The sequence below is a fragment of the Balearica regulorum genome, chromosome 2 (genome assembly GCF_011004875.1).
Source record: "Balearica regulorum gibbericeps isolate bBalReg1 chromosome 2, bBalReg1.pri, whole genome shotgun sequence".
Lineage (NCBI taxonomy): Eukaryota > Metazoa > Chordata > Aves > Gruiformes > Gruidae > Balearica > Balearica regulorum.
In genome coordinates this window covers 100,769,350-100,788,577 of record NC_046185.1, presented here as the reverse complement: position 1 = coordinate 100,788,577, position 19,228 = coordinate 100,769,350, and the positions used below count along the sequence as shown (strand labels likewise).

The 19,228-nt window shown below is 41.4% G+C and overlaps 1 long non-coding RNA gene across 1 annotated transcript in view; it reads left to right on the top strand.

Annotated features, from left to right (window-relative positions):
• LOC142600471 (uncharacterized) overlaps positions 1 to 17,307 on the top strand; it is a 39,012-nt gene extending 21,705 nt beyond the window's left edge. Inside the window, exons 9-10 of the long non-coding RNA XR_012833969.1 lie at positions 9,940 to 10,140; positions 14,200 to 17,307. This is a non-coding gene — a long non-coding RNA (uncharacterized LOC142600471). The remainder of the gene's footprint in view (positions 1 to 9,939; positions 10,141 to 14,199) is intronic.
• Positions 17,308 to 19,228: the final 1,921 nt, after the last annotated feature.

The following is a 19,228-nucleotide window of genomic DNA, read 5'->3' as shown; positions in this document are numbered from 1 at the left end:
AATCTGTCTTTATTGGTTCTTTCAGATGACTTTGAAATGCATAATTGTAAGGTATTGAATTATGGAAATCATGGTAGAAATTACTGGGATCCCTTTGGAATGGTCACACTCTCGCTTCTCTTTCAAGGAAAAGTTCATCTGATCAAAGGGCTTTTTAAGGCAGAATGCTTTGTTCTCCCTTTTGTTCGGCACGTACCTGAGACTTTCAGGAAGGTGTTAGGAGGCCCCAAGAGAAATGAATCCACTACATTCCTGCAGTATCTGTTTCCAAGAAATCTGTTGATGCAGTGTAGCAGGCAATTCAGAATCTGTTTTGGACACCCTGAATTTTTGTATATGCTTTTCACTTTTCCTAGTATTATGCTGCCCAGGCTGCAGTAGAAGTTCTGGGCAGGCTCTAACAAACAGATGACCATCTCACCTGTCACAGCTTTTAGCTGTCTCATAGTGTGACAAGATTAGAATCAAGGCCCTTTGAGCACTAGAGAGGAGCTTCCTAGTAGTATGCTCACCACTTGCTTTTAATGTTGAAAGGAAAAACAAGATAAAGGGATTGAAAATATTGACATTTTTAAGTTCAGAAAACCTCTTTGGAGTCTGTCTGTGCAGTTAGATTCATTGTAGGTAGGGTCCCAATTCAGCAGAACAGTTAAACTGAAGCTAGAACATTATTTTATCTGAACCGAGGACTGAATCAATTATATTTAAAATGGAGAGAGTGCAACAACTAATCCAAGTACATTCTATAAAATTCCCTATGTCATTCCTCAAATATGCTGTAGCCTATTTGGACTATGATATAATATAAAGGGTTTACTGGAATTCATCTGGGATAACCTTTCTGCAATGTTTTGTCTTTGCCTTTTGTAGATAATGCAGGCCACCTAGGCTTTTTTTTTTTACCCCCCCCTTTTAAGGTCCACAAAACAAGACTATAAAACATTTGGCACAGAAAATCTTTACTGTCTTTGGAAATTAGGCTTACTTTTCACCACTAGTAAAACATATTTAATTTACTTCCAATGGCCAGTAGACAATTTGATCAACTCTAATTTTTAGATAGCTTCATTTTCATGACAGATTTTAATATTAAAATTAATTTAAAAGCCATCTTTTCTGAATGTAAAATAATAATAATAATTACATAAATAATAATATAATCATGAGAACATTTCTGATCACATTTGCTTTGGTTAAAAATACAGTCTTTGTTTTCTGCTTACATTTAATTGGCAGGGTTCCTTTAAAGTTTACTCTTGGCCCTGAGACTTGAGAGTGCAGTCAGGCATGTGGCTGAGAGCTGTCCTAATAGGCAGGCTGCATAACCTCACCAGCTAAACCTCACGGGCTACGAGGGGTTTGATCACCAGGGGAAAAACACCGTCCACTGCCACTCAAGCTAGCATGAACTTTACATACTGCATGCCTTGCTGATTGATTAAAAATGTAGTCATCCTTAAAGGCAAATCACCTAAGGACTTACAATAAGTCACAAATACAAAGATGGTTTTATGTAGTGTACTTTTACGTAACAGACCCTTGCAGGATGAGGACTTTGTTTGCAGTCAGTGCAAGATGGTTGGTGACTCCTGTTAGCTTGCTGGTCGAGGCAGGTTCTTCTGAATCAGTTCACGTGGAAACCAAACTGCACCTGAGCAAACACTGGAAGGCGGGGAAGGAATTGCTTTCAGTTCGCAGCCACAAAAGTTAGAGTGACTTATGCATGTTCCAGTAGGGAAAACTTTCTCTCATGGCCGATTGATAAGATATGGCAGGAATTAATTTTAGTGGGGCTAGTAAACATGGCTTATTGTATGGCTGGCCCCCTTCTAGCTGGATTTAGAGGTGTATCTGGAGGAAAAATGTTAATCAGACTCTGTCTCTCAGTTGCTCTGATGCCTTCAGCCAACTGGTATGAGATAGCATACAGGACAGCATTTGCATATATTTTCTCTAGGTACCAAAAACAGTAAGCAGAGATGTACGTTGTCATCCATGTCCTTCTTATGGTAGGCTTAATGGTTTGTAGCTGCAGTTTCAGCTCAGCTGGGAGAGCAAAAGGAACAGAAGAACAGGTCAGTGTGCAACAGCACATTGTGGCCAGCCCAGCAAAGTGGACTCTGAAATAGTACTAATCCCATTGATAGTCAGTCACTGGGTCAAACTGTTGACAAATTTCCTTGTGTGAAGTACAAGGCGGGGTGGTGGGGGGAAAATGTTCTTTTTCCAAGCAGATGTGATGCACTACCAGTGTGTGCTAGCAGTCCTCTTTTCACTTAGGCAGAATATTTCAATATGGACATAAATTCTTTCAGGTGCTGCTCACTAAAACTGTGGTGAAGAAGATAAAGGCACAGCAAGTTGCCTGTCTTACTATTATCTGTCTGGCCTAGCATATACTCTACATGTTAGGGTAGAGACCACTCTGTCTAGTGTCTCGCAACATGTTGATAGTAAGAACTGAATTCAGACAGGCAATGCTGGCTCATATCCAGAAAATGTTAACTATATGTGTATATATCAAACTTGAAGTATTTAAACAGACCCCAACTCTGGTGTATCAAAGTGTCTAGAAAACATGTTTCTTCAAAAGAGCCTTTTCTACTTTGGAAGAAGCAAGAAAAATAGTAACAGGCAAGATATATTACAAAATCTGGGCCTCCGTCCAGGAAAAGCACAAGTTTCCAAGATCCTCACATTTTTACATTATGGCCTATATTGAGGTCAAACCTTTTTAAGGTGCAGATTTTTCTTCTCGGTACTTGAAGAGGAAACAATGTGGGTTTGTTTCCGTTTTGTTTCTTTATGGTGCGTAAAGGAATCCTGTGATATTTGTTTTTTAAAAGGTTGCGGCTTCTTTTTTATTGCTAGGTTCTATTCTTGTCTTGTCTTCTGGTTTGCAATGAGTCTTGCTGGAGCTCTTAGGGCTGAGGATTGTGGGTTCCTCCTTGAAGAGGGAAGGATACTGAAACTTTAACAGACTTTCTCCAACATGCATTTTAGCAATCAAAGAAAGCCTATGAAAGCTTGAAACTTCTGAGTCTTTGTCCATTTAAAATGGGTTTTGCTTTCATTGTATCTCCTAACCCTACTAGTTTTCCAGTCCTCCGGAGTCTCACTATAGCAATGAGATAAATAAAGCATGATTTGCTATTGCCTGAAAAGAAGACACTGGGAAAAATATCTCAAAGCTAATATTAATAAAGGGAAAAAAAAGCTGAAAAAATATCCTATTATTTTGTATAGGATAGGGACAACCCTTAAAGATTTTTATAGGATCAAGATAAATCCCCTCAGTGGGTTCAGCAGTTGATCTCTTCTGACTAGAGTAAGGGAGGGTGTAGCCAGGGGACCGCTCTGCTCCAGGTACCATCCCTTTAGAGAGCAAACTGGCATCGGCATGGGTCAGTATCCAAGGATGCTTTCTGATCCCTCTCGTGGGTTCCCATGAGGGCAGCGCTGGGGTGACTCCAGATCAGGACTGTGTTCAGCCTGCCAGGGCAGTTGGTCCCGCCCTGCTGGTTTGTACCAGCAAGAGTGATAGCAGGTATATTATATATTACTGTGTGCCTTTGGCCTTGCTGTGTAGACATTGACAAAAATACTTTCCACTCACCCCCCTGCCTGCCACAGTTAATCTATGCACTCATTCTTTTTAATGCTGTATGTGAATACATGCAAATGTCATTACTAAGATACCTTGTTTGGGTTTATCTTACTTTCTATTTGCTTTTGAATGTAAAGGAGCCCAAGGGATTTCATACTAGGGCACATACTGACCATTCAGTGGTGCTAGTAAGAAAAGAGAGGTAAGATATAATGGAGATGCATCTCTTTCTAGCCAGTCAGCTACACAGTATAACACTGATGCTACTTTCATATTTTTCATGAATCACTGACAAAGTCAGTATCAATCTTATGAAAGAAGGTAACAGTTTCAAGTGGCTGCTCTATTATACATTAGCAACATGTACATCCATTGCACGCTCTTGTCTGCACACAGATACTGGTTGAACATTTGCATGTATTGACAGTCTGACAGATAGAGAAGACTTTAGACCTACCATGTATGTGCTTTGCAGATGCCCGTATGTCCATCCTGAGCTCATCCAACCTGCTGTCTGTGTGGGCTGGCTGTTGGCTCGGCGCAGTTGCGTTGGCCTGACTTGGCATGGGAAGTGCTGAGCTGTGTTCCTTGGTGTGTTTGGCGTAGCTGGACATCTGCAGCCTGGTGAGAAGCATGTTACTGCTCTTGCTCGGACCTGTCTGTAGGGCGGCCAGCAAGCCTAGGCAAATGTCCCAACACTTCTTTTCAGTCAGATTTCCGGACAGATAAAAGAGGACTTGTCTGGTGAAACTGGCCCCTAGAGTAGCCTTAGTAATCTGTCAGTTCTTGGCCTCCTGACAGCCAGTTAATTCACTATTTAGGGAGACTTCTGTGAGTTCTGGAGTGCCACAGAACTGGTCTGCCTTTGCTCCATGCATCTACTGTCCTGCAAGGAAGGCCAACAGAAGGGGCAAAGCTAATAGAAAATGGGTTTTCTTATAATCTCCAGTGACCGGAGTAGCCCAGCAACCTTGCTAGAGACACCATAATTTATAGTGAGAGCAGAAGAGGTGCAGAAGTGTCAGTCATTAGGTTTCAGTCCTGGGCACTCTGCAGGGTGAATGCTGTGCATTTCTACAGAGACTTCATCGTTTCCATGTTGGTTTCTGGCCTTTTCTTGAATTAAGTGGTAACCTGGGAAGTCCATGCCTTCTACTTCTGCCTTATAGAAAACCTTGCTTCATATACAATGAAAGATAAGGGCTTTGTTTTTTGCTGCTAGAGAATGTGTGGGTAGGAAAACATCCAATCTGTCAAACTCTTCATGACTAATAAATATTAACTGCTTCAAGTCTTCTAATTATCTCAATTTTTTAAAATCTGTGGCCAACTACTTAAATATTTAACCATCTGCCAAAAAGCACTCTTGGAGGTTTATTCTACAACATACAGGCAATGTTGTTGAAAATGGAAACTTTTAATACAGTGTCTAGATGAATATGACATTGATTTTTTTTCTTAAGTTGATAAAGATGTTGTGTTAAATTTTGTTAGGGTCTGCACATAATGACACCCCCAGTCTCCTCTAAACATCCCTCCATTTGAACATGCATGAAGATCAAATTGGTACAGAAAGGTTGAAAAACTATCTGTGTTAGGGTGTCGAACAGTTACTTAACCCATGTTGAACACAGTGGAGCTAGCCACAGGATATGCCCATTGCCTCGTTTATGTGATGCAATAACTAAACACAGTAGGATGCATGCAGAACAAGAATAATGATACTCATTTTCAATTCAAGCTTAGCAAAGCAGATGTATACCAGCTGGGCTCCCAGCTCATGGTCTTCTCACTTTCACTTTCTTTTGCATTCTTTGCTTCTCTTGATCTTGCAATGTCTGTAAGACTGATGCCTTGGGGGGTGGGGGAAGAGAGAGAGAGAGACAGAGAGAGACAGACTTTAAAATCCCAGGCAGCAAGCAGGAACAATTCAGACAGCAGGTGATATTTCAAAGCCTCAGGTCAAGATGAGTCATGAAGCCCTGAGGCCTTATATCCCATCAGATCCCCAGAAGTCTTCTGAATTCCACAAGCTTCCTGACCTCTCTAAAGGTAATAATGAATAATCAATACTATATTTGATCCCTTGCATGAAGGCATTACAACAAATGGCACTAGATCTTTTGAAAGGAAGAATAACATTTTGATATTACATTGTAAAATTGCCATGCTCAAGACTACCTCCTGGCTCATATGCTTAATTATGTAATGACATCCAGCTGGACTACAAAGGACTCTTGCAGAAAGCCAGGCTCCTCTGAGAATAAAAAGTCTGATAGGAAACCTTTAGACTCTGAGATCCTCTAACACAAAATGATGTTTCTGAGGAAGATCTTATGTCATATCTTTTTTATGGTGTTCTGCTTAGGACAGAGTAACCAAACAAAGCCCGTTCTCAATACAAAAGACACTGATTTTTGAAGAGACAGAGCAGACTTCAGGTCCAGTTTCATCAACAGATGAAGAAAATGCCATTCAGTGGGATCTTCCAAACGCTATAGAAGTGACCTACGTAAGGTCAAACTTACTTCCCTCCTTTCCCCTTATTCTTCCTTTCCCACCAATTATACTTTCCCTCCATTGTTATATTAGAACTGTCTTGTGAGACAAAACAGTGAGTGACATCAGCTTGAACTGTCCTCTCAGTAGTCGGGGAAAGTAAAAATGTCTTTTGGCTATGGAATAAACAGTGTTGTGTTACAGATGTCTGAACAAACATGGACTTAGGAAACTATTTGCAATCCAACTAAGGCAAGTAACCCTGCTGAACTCAGGAAAAAGTCCCAGAGAGGTGACTGCCTCCTTCCAGGATGTGGGGTAATATTTCATTTCCTTTTTTTTGTTTGTTTGTTTGGTTGGGTTTTTTTCTTTTTTTGTTTGTTTTGTTTTTGTGAAAGCTCTGAAATGCTCGTTTTATAAGTTAGGATCCTGGGATGCCTGCCACATTGGCTAATGTTTCAATCTGATTACATGTGGGAATTGCATGTCTTTCTTGTCTTCTGGGTTGGGATGTGTACATCTTTATTGGTTTATATAACATTTGTCTCTTGTACATAATGAAGTGCTAAAAGAAACAGTATGTACAGCCTTGGGTTTGGAGCTTGAGACTATAATATTTCCACTAACAGTGCACCAAGGGCATACTACAACACAAAACCTCTAGTATTGATCCTGACATGGACCTCACACCATCCCTGCCAGTAGCAAAGTCCATTAGTGGAACTCTGACTCTGGTTGTGCATTGTATTAATGGCTGAAAGCTCTTCGTGAAGTGAAGAGGCAGAGCAGCTTCGCTTCCCATCAGTGTTGGCTGAGGACAAGGACTGAATGATGCTTCACAAGCAGCGACTTCACAGGTTCCCCAGATGAAGAGTCTTGTTTTTATTATCTTTAATGTGACTAACGATTCTGTGTTCTGTTTATGAGGTACAGCAATTACTTGTAGGTGATTTTCTTTATTTTCTATTCATTGTGCTTAGCACAGTTTCGCTAGGTGAAAATGAAAATGTATTGTTGTGACTCTTGAAGAGATTCCTAAATTCAAATCAAGAGAGGAGTCTTTTAAGATGATGAGACACCTACCATTTTCTTAAGTCTTAGGGACAGAAGGGTTGACGCCAACCCACAATCTGATGGAGTCTTGTTAAATCAGGTTTCAAGCATGTTCTGCTCTCCCAGTTCTACTCCTCCCTTGAGTGAAGTTTGTATTCATATTGCTATTAGAAGCAAATATGTATGGAGGGTGGTATTACATGATAAGAAACTATAGCACAGGAACAAGTCCTAATGTTGAACCAAAGCTCCTTGGAGCTGGTGGGGTTGTGTACAATGACTTCACTGAGTTGCTCTTCTGGCACTGCTAGCTTGAACCTAATTATTTTTTTCAGCTCCTGTTCAAAGACAAAGGCTCTATAGCTATTACCACTCTTCACTGACTGTGCTGTAATCTAAGCTTTACTTTAGCCTTGCTCTTTTCAGTCACTTGATTCCAAAGTTATTCTTTCCCTCCATACAAACTAGTCAGATCATTTTCTGTGAGTACACCAGTTCAATGGGATCTTCCAAAAGGCTATCTTCCTGAAGGATAGGTGTGCAAGAAGACAACATCATAATCATAGAAACAGAATTATGGTAGAAGAAGGAAATGTAAAAGCTATCAAATGCTAAGCTGTAATGCTTCATAACGAAGTGTTAGTTTTCTCCTCTTTCTGAACATGCTAGGTTTTTTCTTGCTTTTCAGTAAATTCTAGTATTTACTATTGGCCTTTGTGTGCTTATCTGTATATGTATGTATGTATGTATTTGTGTGCGTATATACATATATATACACACACATGCGTAGGTATATGTGGAGATATATGCCACAGTTTGCTTTAAGGTAAATTTATAGCAGTTGTTGATAGCTGAAGCAATAAAAGGAGGGAAATAAATATATAAAGGAACAGAGTTCCTAATGGTTCTATAAGGCAACAAAAAAGGAGCTTGTATTGCCTTTCTATTTCATAGAGAAATCCATGACTGTGCATCTAGTAAACTCATGAAAGTTGGGACACCAAAGTGGTGGAACGCATTGACAATGAATGCAGCCCTGTTTCCACTGGTGGTGGATTTTCTGTAGATGGTATCAGTAGGCACAGCAGAAATGAGTTGCAGTGTATTCCTTCCCTGGAAGAGAGCTGCGGCTTCTGACTTCTCTGCCTGGAATTTTTTACTCTCTTTTGCTTGCTTTGCTAGTCTGGTGATGCTATCAACTTCATGAGAGCTTTTGTTTAGGTTTGTTTTTTTCCCCCCTCTCTCCATTTTCCTTCCACCCCCCCAAGTCCCAGTATTTCCTTTCACACTTTGGCTGAACGTAAATGAAACTTTATGACTGCCAAAAGCAAACCTACAAATAAGCATAACCAAAGCAAAACTTAATTTAAATGTTAAATGAAAACTCTGGTCTAACTGTAGCTCAGTCATGCCCTCTGGGGTTGTCAAGTTAGTAGCAGTGTGCTAGTTTTCCTGCATGTGGCAACCACAGTGACAGCAGTCTGGTACAGGAACATCCAGCAAGGTTTAAATTAGTTGAAATGCTGGTAGTAGTCAAGTTATGGCAACGTGGTACTCAGCACACATTAATTAGCCTTACCTTTTCATGTAGGTTTGCTGAGCTCTGTGTTGACACAACTACTGTTGGTTTGCAGGTAGAGTTTAAGTCCAGCCTGCGCAATACAGCAGCCACCATATGACTGCAATTTAGACATACGAGTAGTGTCAGCAGGCTTGCACTGAAAGGGCCTTGCTGTTCTCCCATCCATCTCCCAGGGGAGATCAGTGAAAAGGAGGCAAGGTCACAAAGTGGGAGCATCTTGGCCTGTGACCAGGGAGGATGTATACTGCACTCCTTTTCAAGCAAGCTTGCTTGTAGAGCCCATTTCAAATCTCTAGTCCAGATTCAAGGGCTCAGTTATGATTAAGGCCCTAATTTACTGTCTATTAAAGACTTCCATTGACTAAGTGGGCAGCTGGAAGAATCTGAAAAGCCAGAGTCTGTAAGCGAATAGTACTTTTGCACAGATGATACCTTTGATTTCAATATTTACATCTTAAATCACTATTCAACTATTTGAACGCTCTGACCCAGATGGCTCTACCTGGCTTGAAGGACTCTTTCCCAAGAGATAGCCTTTGCCTTCTCTGTGATTAACTGTAAAAAACATATCAGGCTTTTCTCCCATGTTTTTCTTGCCTAGTCCTATTTGGACTAAAAAAATTAGCAAACAATGTACTGAAGACAAGATTTTCAGTAAATAAAAATGTACTTTATAAGAAAAGGGTTGGAAGAGTTAAAAAAGTAAAAGAGTGCATTCCAAGCCTTTACATTTTGAAAACATTGATGAAATTAGTTTTTCACTGTTTTACCAGCACTACTTTCAAGCTTCCTTCCCACGCTGTTGTGCAAGTTACTTGCAGAGTACTTAGGGATACAAATCTTCACCAAGCCTGACTCCTAGTTTCTCTGACAAATGCTCATGCTGTGAAAGAAGAGGCATTCGGCTGCCCTGGATTGAGCAGGCTGTCAGACATCCCCAGAGAAGTTACCATGAAAAGAAGCTTCTTCAAAACTTTGTTTAAAGTGAGGGCTGTTAATCAAGGCCTTGGTGCTCTCATTAGAGAGGGGAGGAACAATTTAAAGTCAGGAAGCTGCAGTATATGAAAGTCATGAAATTGAAATGAATGCATCTTTTGCCAGCTGGTTTCACACCCCCAGTTGGCAATCCGCAAAGGTTTAGAGGGGGAATTAAATCCATTTTTCAGCAGAAATAACTATTTTTGTGATTATCATATAGATTCCATGAGCTACACTTTGGTCCTATCAAGACAGGCAGGCAGCTGCATGAGAGGTGGAAAGAGAGAAAATGATTGAGATGAAATCACCACCAACAGCTACTGCAGGCAAGAAGGCAGCATTGGATCCCAGCCACAATACTTCTGCAACCTGGTTTGAATGGGCCTGATGGGATGCCATAATGTAACCTACACTGAACAAGGTATGTGGAAAGCTGTCTGACATGAGGCTGTATTTCGAAGTAAAAAATACAGATTCCTTCCAGGCTTTAATTGCTTTTATTTTACTTGTTTTGCTCTTGGGGCTAAGATTGCCTTCAATAAAATGAGATTAAAAAAGTAGAGTGAAATAACACTCTAAACCAGAGTCAAGTGAGAAGAGTTTGGAGAAAAAAAGGTTTTTCTCAGTGTCAGTCTTTAAACCAGCTGAAAGGCACAAATGAAATGGGTGACTGAAGTTTCTTTTCATTGTACAGGGTACAGTGCTGTTCTTTTGGTTTTGTTTTGTTTCCTCCCCCCCAAAAAAAAATCACTGACCTTCTAAGTCCATTAAACGTTATAAGGGTGGAAGTGATTTTGGTCAGGAGATTGCTGCCTTAGTTCAGAACTGATGACTCAGCTCCCATGTTTACCAGCTCTGGGCACAATCTTACCCTCCAAGCACAAATGCTGCAACTGGGTTTCCAGCTGCAGACCAAATCTGTTTTGTGTATCAAAGGTCAGGATCAAGTCCTCAGCTGTGAACTGCGGGAGTATAAATACTTTCTGGCAATTGGACTTTTGTTGTCTGGTGTATCTTCCTAGCTGACAATTGTGGCGCCTGCTGTTTCTGATAGCAACTTCCCCATCCCCTTTTGGATTACTGGAACTTCATCCCTGTGCAAAGAGCACATGTATCTCTGGAAGTCTCAATTTATGTCCCGTTGTGATTATTTAAGAAGTGCCTGGGAGCCTTGTAGGGACTCAGCCCTGGGATGAACTAAAGATTAGTTTCTATTTACTGCAAAGTACCAGAAAGTGTCATAGCCAAACATCCCTGGCAGGAAAGCAGGGAACAGCTAACTGTAGAACTCCAGCTACCTCACCACTGGGGTGACCTGAATGCCCAGAATGGCTCTAACCACACATGGGTGGAAGGTCAGTGTATTTCTGTGTTAAAACAGAAAAAAGGGAGGCTGGGAAGGAGAGAATAAAATAAGTGACCTTTCTGAGCTCTCTTCAAAACTGTACTAATTTAGACAGCAAAAGGTGAGGAGGACTATCCATAAACTCTAGGCATTGGTTTAGCAGTTACTAAATATTAGGGAGAAAAACTGCTTTTCTGTCTAGAAAATGACACGTCAGTCCTTGAAGGCTTACTAGCAAGACTCCCTTGTACCACCTCATTCCTCAAAAGATCCCACCTGTGAATATTTGTTCTGTTGTGAAATGGAAATAAAAATGGGCAGGTCATGGTTTTAGAGACTGGGTTTAGAGACTTTTTTTTAACTCTGTCTAGCTTACTCCACTGATTTATCCAGCAAAAGTGAAGAGAAATATCCACAGTCTCTTGTTGTTAGTTTGCCAGTTATTGAATACTATAGAAAAACTGCAGATCAGTAGTACACAACCTTTTCAGAACCCATGTGTCATTCTGACAACTTTCCAGGACCAAGGGGGGCAGACTTAATCTGCATACATATTAACATAAATTTACATAGGAATCGAATCAGAGATGAATGCGCGCAGTTGTTATTATTGTGTATTTACAATAAACTTCACTGTAAGTGTTGACAGCACTTCACAAAACAGAGAGGAAGACAAAACACTCTTTGAGAGTCAAAGAGTAAATGAAGCACCATTTTCCTGAAAACGGTTCCTCATGTCTTCCCAAAAATTTGATATGGCCACAGGCATCGAGGAATGCAGCTTTGAGGCTGTCAGATGGCTGCTACATTTGCATGAATGGCAAAATAAATCTGATCTTCCACAGAGAGGAACGTTCTGTGGTTGGAGGGACTGATTTTTTTCAGGGATGGAGATACAGATTCTGAAATTTCTGTACCCTCCTCCAACATTGTATCTCAGCACCAACTTTTTTACTGTTCTATGTGAGTTCCACCTCTCTGAGATCTGTATAGCAAGAGGAAGAGTTTCACTTACCTTATGTTTCTGTCTACTTGCTGATTTACCCACTGTTTACCCACTGGACCTGGCATCTATGAGTCAGAGGTGAGTCCTGAGCCTGTACTGGAAGAGGGCTTGCAACACTGCTGCAGATTTGAGGGCAAGACAAAGAAAGTTGCTATCTCCTGGTATGGGAAAGTCAGTGTTGCACAGTAGGGTTACAAGTACAACTTTTTCATGCTATTTCATTGCAAAAGAAAGGACTCCCTCTGAAAAGACCTTTAAATAGATGTGCTTTTGATGTGGAACACAAGGAAAAAATATCTAAGGTTGATTTTTTTCAAAAATTAATCAGCAATGGGCATTGACATTTAATAAAATGGCCTGTAGCATCCCTGGCCGTAGAAGATCCTGGGAAAAACTCCAAACTGCCAACACAATTGCTGGATAAGCCAGCCTAAGGGACCTGGAGGGCACTGCCAGAAGAAATATCCCCTTTAACTTTCAGCCACAGTGATGCTGTGCATTCATTACCAAAGAGGTGGAAGAACAGCATGATGTGCTCTGAATAAATTGTTCAGTATACTTGTTTAGATCTTGGATACTCTTATTTAGGCCGTTATACTCAATGTCTTTTCTCTTAAGAAAGGGCAGAATAATAAGGAAATGGATGTATGTGTCCAGCACAGCTCTCTCTGTACCATGTTTTTGGGGGTATGTTGTTCAGGATAGGGAGGGAAATGAATTAAATCTTAAAACCATACACCTGTCAGTTTAGATAAATCTGATTTAGACCCAGGGTTGAATGTGGCAGCTCAGGAAACATCTTGTTTAGAACTAAGTGGATCCCAGTAATGGTTTGAGGGTCAGATGTGGTACAGGTATAAATCAGAGTAAGCCCCTGCAACCTTTACAGGAAATGTAGCACTATGGGAGCCCGGTGTTGTTCAGAACATCTTTTGGCCTCCCTTAGGACCTTGGGAATGAGAGATAAGTGGCTGTGAGTTGGGGCACACAGTCCCAAGCAGTTTGCCATGGCAGCTTAAATAGTCAACCTGCATCAGCTACTGCTCATATGTGAGCTCTTAGCCTGTGGTGAGTATGAAGTGATGCAACTTAGACTAATCTCTTTGCCTCCAAGTTATCTCTGTGAGACTAGTTCTGAAGAGGAGAGAGGAACAGTGGCCTTTTTAGATACTTCTCTGGTGGGCCCAACCTCAGGCTGTGACTGCAGCTAGAGGAATAGGAGATTGATATGGTAGCACATGTCTCTTCATCAAGTTTGTCTTTATACTGTATGAGTCACTTTGCTGTTGGCACTCTAACACAGGAGAATGAAACAATCCTTCTGCAAATCTTGGGACAATTATTAGCCATCCTAAAACAGGCTCATGCCTTATGTCTGAACAAAAAATCATAAATAACGTTATCCCTGTGAATCAGAGTAACGCATCTCAGGGCTTTTGCTTACAAATTCTCTCATCAATTATTCAGCCAGTTCCAATTTTGGGTGACTCGTTGAACAGAATCTTGGTCATAAATTGATATATCCTAAATTGGGTTAGTGACAGTGTGGATTATGTAAGGACTTTCACTGCAGAGCCCCAGGTCCTATCCCCTGCTGCAATAAATATTTTTTTTTATAGAGTATGGGATAAATCCAAGAGACTGGGAAAGCTTTGGTTTAAAATACACTGTAGCTTAGTGGTTAGAGACGTTTCCTGGGAGAGACAGTCTCAGTTCTCTGGTCTAACTCAGGCAGAAGAGGGAACTGAAATTAATCTCCAGCCTCCCAAGGGACAGATCCAGCTGCCAATAAACAGGAAGGCAGTCATGTTCCCTCCAGGTGCTTTCTGTGAGGCACCCACCTAGGAGACAAGTTCTGGGAACACGAAAGTCCAGCAGAGGAATGCGTAGTTTGTGAAAGTGCAGATTCAAGCATCGAGCTCCTTAGAGCCAGTGTAACATGTCTCCAGCAACTGAAATGTAAGGTAATTCTGTCATGTAACGTTAAGCATCTGTAAACTTAGTTGACCAAATGGGAAGAGTCTTGAAGATCTAAATTTGAGTTCAGGTTCCTAACAGGGCAGCCCGTTACTTTAGTGTCTTTAGGAGTTTAGGATCATGTGCTTTTATGTTTACTATAATCTTTTCAGCTCTTTCCCCAGGTTGCTATTTTGAGCTAACCTCAGTACCCACAGAGGGCTCCATGACCCATCCACCAACTGCTGAGTTTGCTATGAGACTAACTGCAACTCTGAGCCTGGTTTTCCTTCCCATCTGGCAGCAAAAATGAACTGCTGCTGACTGAATGACCACTGATTCTCTTGGAAGCGGAGCTATGTGAGCAGCAACAGCCAACTCTGTCACCATTTGTGAGGATTTGTAGCTTGGGCCCTGAGACATCTGGCTGAGATATTTACGCAGTCCTGTATTACACTCACTGAGGCTCTGCGTTCACATCTGGAGTCTAGACTGAGTGACTCTATGGGCTGGCCTTCAAGCCTCCAAACAGCTCACGTCCCGCTTGTTCTCTCCCTTTGTCTTTTTATTGCTTTATTGCTTTATTTATTTGCTGTAGGTGCTTCTTTCTCATCTCCTCAGACAATCCTGTCACGGCCACTTGAGAGCTTTGGTGAGGAATGGCAGTGACTGAAAGGGACCTGGTAAAAGCCAATGGGACGGGTAGGGGGAAAAGGCTGTGTTGTGGCGAGGCTTCCATTGCGTGGTTATGGTAAGGAGGGATGCCTGGTGCTTCATTATGCTGTTTCTTCTGAGTTCTACAGCTGTGATTGTGGGAAATAGTGCTCAGCTGCACACAGTTTGCATTCAACACACTTGACAGGGAGCAGAGGTTTCTGTAAGCTGTTAGAGATGGCCACATGGCTGAGCCAGGCAGGGACCTGGGCTGCCCACTACCCTAGGTTAGATCCTGCAGATAAAATCTGGGTCATCACAGAGCTTTTCTACCTCAAGTTGGTTGAAGTTGGTCCCTGTACATTGTCGCGCTTTGAGCATGGGGAGCAGGGGGTCAAGCCTAAAACAGGACACGATGGTTAGTATTCAGTAACCTAAACATAGAGATGTGAGGTATCTGAGACATTGGCACAGGGCTGGCAGATGCAGGACAGGTCCTGTGGGAGAGACTTTGGGCATCTAAAAGAGACATCCAGGTTTAGGAAATTAATCCCTTCAGTTAGTCATATGTTCTGTCTGTGCTTAGTTGTGTGTTTTGAACATGGGATGCTATGAGCTTTAGCCCCGTGCTGGTGCTGTACTTTCACTACAGGTGAACTCCTGCTTGATCTGACACTGTCCCTAGCTGTATCGGCAGCTGCTGCTGCTGCCTGCCCTGGAAGCAAATCTTCACAAATGTTGCTGTCCTTATTCCCAGCCTCTCCTCATTTCTTTCCCTTGGCCCTTTAGTCTGTTAGTTCCACTTGCTCCTCTGCCTGTCCCATATTCTTCTTGTAACAGTTTTCCTTTGTTTTAGATTTCCTGGTTGCCTAACAACCCTGTCTGCCACTGCTGAAGAAATACTGCTAGGGAGTCAAGGGCTAAGTATTGCTGACAGCAGCGGGGTTATGACCTGGAAACGTAGTGGAAAAACTGAATGGGCTAATAGTGAAAATGTATGTAGTGCTTGAAAAGATGGGCAATATGGGTGTACCTGTTTGTGTAGGTAGATCTTTATCTATTTGGATATAGAGAAACCATAATCTATATTAAGAGAATGTCACAAACTCTAGCAATTCAGGCACTGAAACAGAGATTGATTCACCCTTTAAAGAAGGGTAAAAAGGGATTTCAGATATTCTCCGTGCACTCAAAGTAGCCAGCAACAGCATGATGGCAGTTCTAAGTAAAGGGCCTTAATCAGAGTATATAAAAAGACTGGAATGATGTTTGAACAACATGTCCAGGTCCCAAGCATTGTCTCTTTCCTGCTATCAATGACACCCATTGTGCAATAACAACATTTGCACAGAGATACGTCCTGTTTTGTGAACGGAGAATATATTGAAGCAGCCATAGGGCTAGAAAAGTCCCCAAGGGCCCGCCTGCCAGCTGCTGACTGATGTAGAGCTGCTGCTGCTGATAATAGGGTACATGTGCTGGCTTTGAGCTGAACTAGGCAATCTGGGGCACAGTCAGATGTACTCAACAAGGATCAAGTTCAAACCTGTTTAAGAAGTTAGTTCCCGTCAGTGGTGATTTAAGCTAAGTAGTTTTGCTGTGTATTGGAAAGGACGAGGAATGCTCACAGTCAGCTACTTCATCTTGGCTGTCACAGTGGTGATTTCAACACAGCCAGGGGAGTCAGAAAGACAACAAAACAGCTGAGATCTGTGACATCCTAAATCACGCAGACACAAGCTGCTAAAGGTGTGTTTGCATTAGATGTTTGCCTGCTCGTATGTAGCAGAATTATGCTACACACTTCACTCTCTCTTTCCAAGTAGTTGAAATCAGGAGGTACCTAAATGACTTTGAAGATGTAGATCACTGTTCCACAATGGAAATGGCTGTTGTTGGTTGAATGTTGCTGATCCAGTCAGGAGCTCAACTGCTGCAGGCAAAATGTCAGTATGGGTGAGGCTAGAAAATGAAGATTTTTGCTGTAAAGATTGACGTACCATCATTGGAGAGAAAATGTAAATTCCCCCACTCTACTAAATGCTCTCACAGGAGAGGAAATTAAAAAATTATCACTGCAAGATTCAAGAAACATAAACACACTAATAATTAGGCAAAAGTGCATTGTCCATGACATCTGTGTTAATGTCACCTGAATTCATCATCAGCCATGTTCCTTCTAGGGATATCCCACTAAGGGATATGTGCTAAGCAGGATATACTTTTGTGTGAATAGTGTTTCACACCATCCAGTATTACAGAGATCAGCTATATAGTTTTCCAGGCTTGGGAGCCAGAGTTGGTCTTGTATCAGAACAGTCATATTGTGAAGTTGCTGAGCGTGGCTCCTCTGTATTTCCCCAAATTATTCCATTCCTTCATCAGAAAAGCATGCATTGCACAGCAGGAAACAGAACTAAAGATCTTCCTAATGATTATCACCTCCTGGAAGTTTTAATGCCATATTAATTCTGATGGAGAAGCTGAGTTCTGGAGCAGCAGTTCAGCTGTAACTATTCATTTTTTTCCTGAGAGATGCCCAGTGAGGGCACCTTCAGGCAGATCCGCAAAAGTATTTAAGCCCTAGGTAGGCCCCTGAGCTGAAAGTAAAACCCAATATCAAGATTTGTGCTGATTGTGTCAACAGGAGTTTAGATATATTAAAAAAAAACCCCAAAAAACCCCAACCCCCCCACAGTTATTAAGTACCTTTCTGTCTTGGACAAACTATGGTTGAAACAAAGATGACTTCTTTCCAGAATAAACTGTTCTGTCTGCTAAGGGACCACTTTATAGTGAAATGGCAGGTGAAGAAATACAAAGAAAATGGTTTAAATCTTGTTATCCTAGCAAGGATCCCACTGACCACAATAGTATTTTACCTTTGCATGGATTAAGAGAACAGCGGGATCTGAACAGCTGGTCACTTAGTTGGGTTGTTGGTATTTCTAAACCTATAATAAGGCAGTGCTGAATGTAAATATCATAATCTGAATACAGAGATCTTACAGCATCACTCAAGGCCTCTTGAAGGCAATGCATACAACATACAAATGGAAGCTGTAATCTATAATGCCACAAATCCTTTAGGAGGCTTATCTCTGTTATCTCATCTGACATCAGAGAATTACATGTAATATAGACGCATAAATGGCTTAGTCACAGAAAGATCCTTTAGAAAAAGGTATCAGAGAGGAAGTTTTGTTTGTTTCTAAGCCGGTGAGAAGAGGGAAAGCTCTGCAAATGACAAGTGGATCGGAGCTAAAGTCCTGTTTGGCTTCACTGCGGATCTTGCTCGCTTGGCAGAATTGGCCGAGGGAACTGAGTCCCCACTGTCTTAATTTGCATGTAGTCATTTACAGCCATGCAAAGGGTGGATGCCGTACATACTCATGCCTCCATTTCTCTTTAGCTAGGTTCAGCCAGTCTGCATGAGTGTCAGGGGCTATGGAAAGTGTAAGACAATCAATGATTAAACCCTGTAGCTCCATTAGCCAAACAAAAGCCTTAGATTTGAATAACTTGAGCTCAGGATAGGATTGCTTGACTTATGAGGTTCAGTTGCATAGCTAAACAGAAGATTTACTCATTGCAAAGCCAGCCTAGATTAATTTTTGATAGTTCTCTCCTACTGCCTTCACTTATTTTTCTTTATAGGACCCTGCTGGTTTCTTCAAAGACAAAACTGCTAAAGTATAATGCAGTTCCTCTGCTGTCTGTGACTTTCTTTATGCTTCCTACCCATCTTGTCTCTTTATCCATCTAGATGAATGAGATTCTAACCTAGCCTTGTACACTTGCTCTAGTTACGTTATTCCTCTCTCCTTCACACCTGTGTATCACCCTATTTTTCTTCTAAAAATCTCACTCTGACTCTTTTATTAACAATAAAGCAGATTTGGTCTTTCCCTTCTGAGAAATACTTATCTATCAGCATCCCTTCCCTCTCCACTTACCAACCAATTACCAACTCTTTTCTTCCTTTCATCTCTAATTGCATCTCTAACAGCACCAAACGTGTTGTTTATTGCCTATAAGCCAATGTCAGAGGTGCTGTCTTAGACCCTCTCCAGTCCAGCCTCTACAATTCTTATTCCTCTCAAACTACTCTCACCAAGCTCTCTAATGATGGTAGGACAAAAGGAAAAGAAGGGAAAGGACATGTTGGCATACCTTGTAATTTTAAATAACTATTTTGTATTCTCCTGTTTTGGGAACTGATTAAAACCCCACTAAAATTAATGAAGTCTTTCCATTGATGTAATGATCCTTAGACCAGGACCAGCAAAATCATACATTATGTGAGTCAGGGTTCAAGCAGGAATTCCAGTATTTTCATTCATGGATGGCTCATTTCCTGTAGCTTTCACACTGTCCTTTCCACTCCACTGACCTCTGTCTGATCATATACAATCTCCTTTATATTTCCTCTTACAGGATAAGTAGTTGGATGTGCATAGAAGAATGTTCCATTTTCTGAAAGAAGTTCTTGGATTCCCTGAAGAGATTAGTACAAAATTTTAATTAGGGGCATTGGCAGAGTTCCCA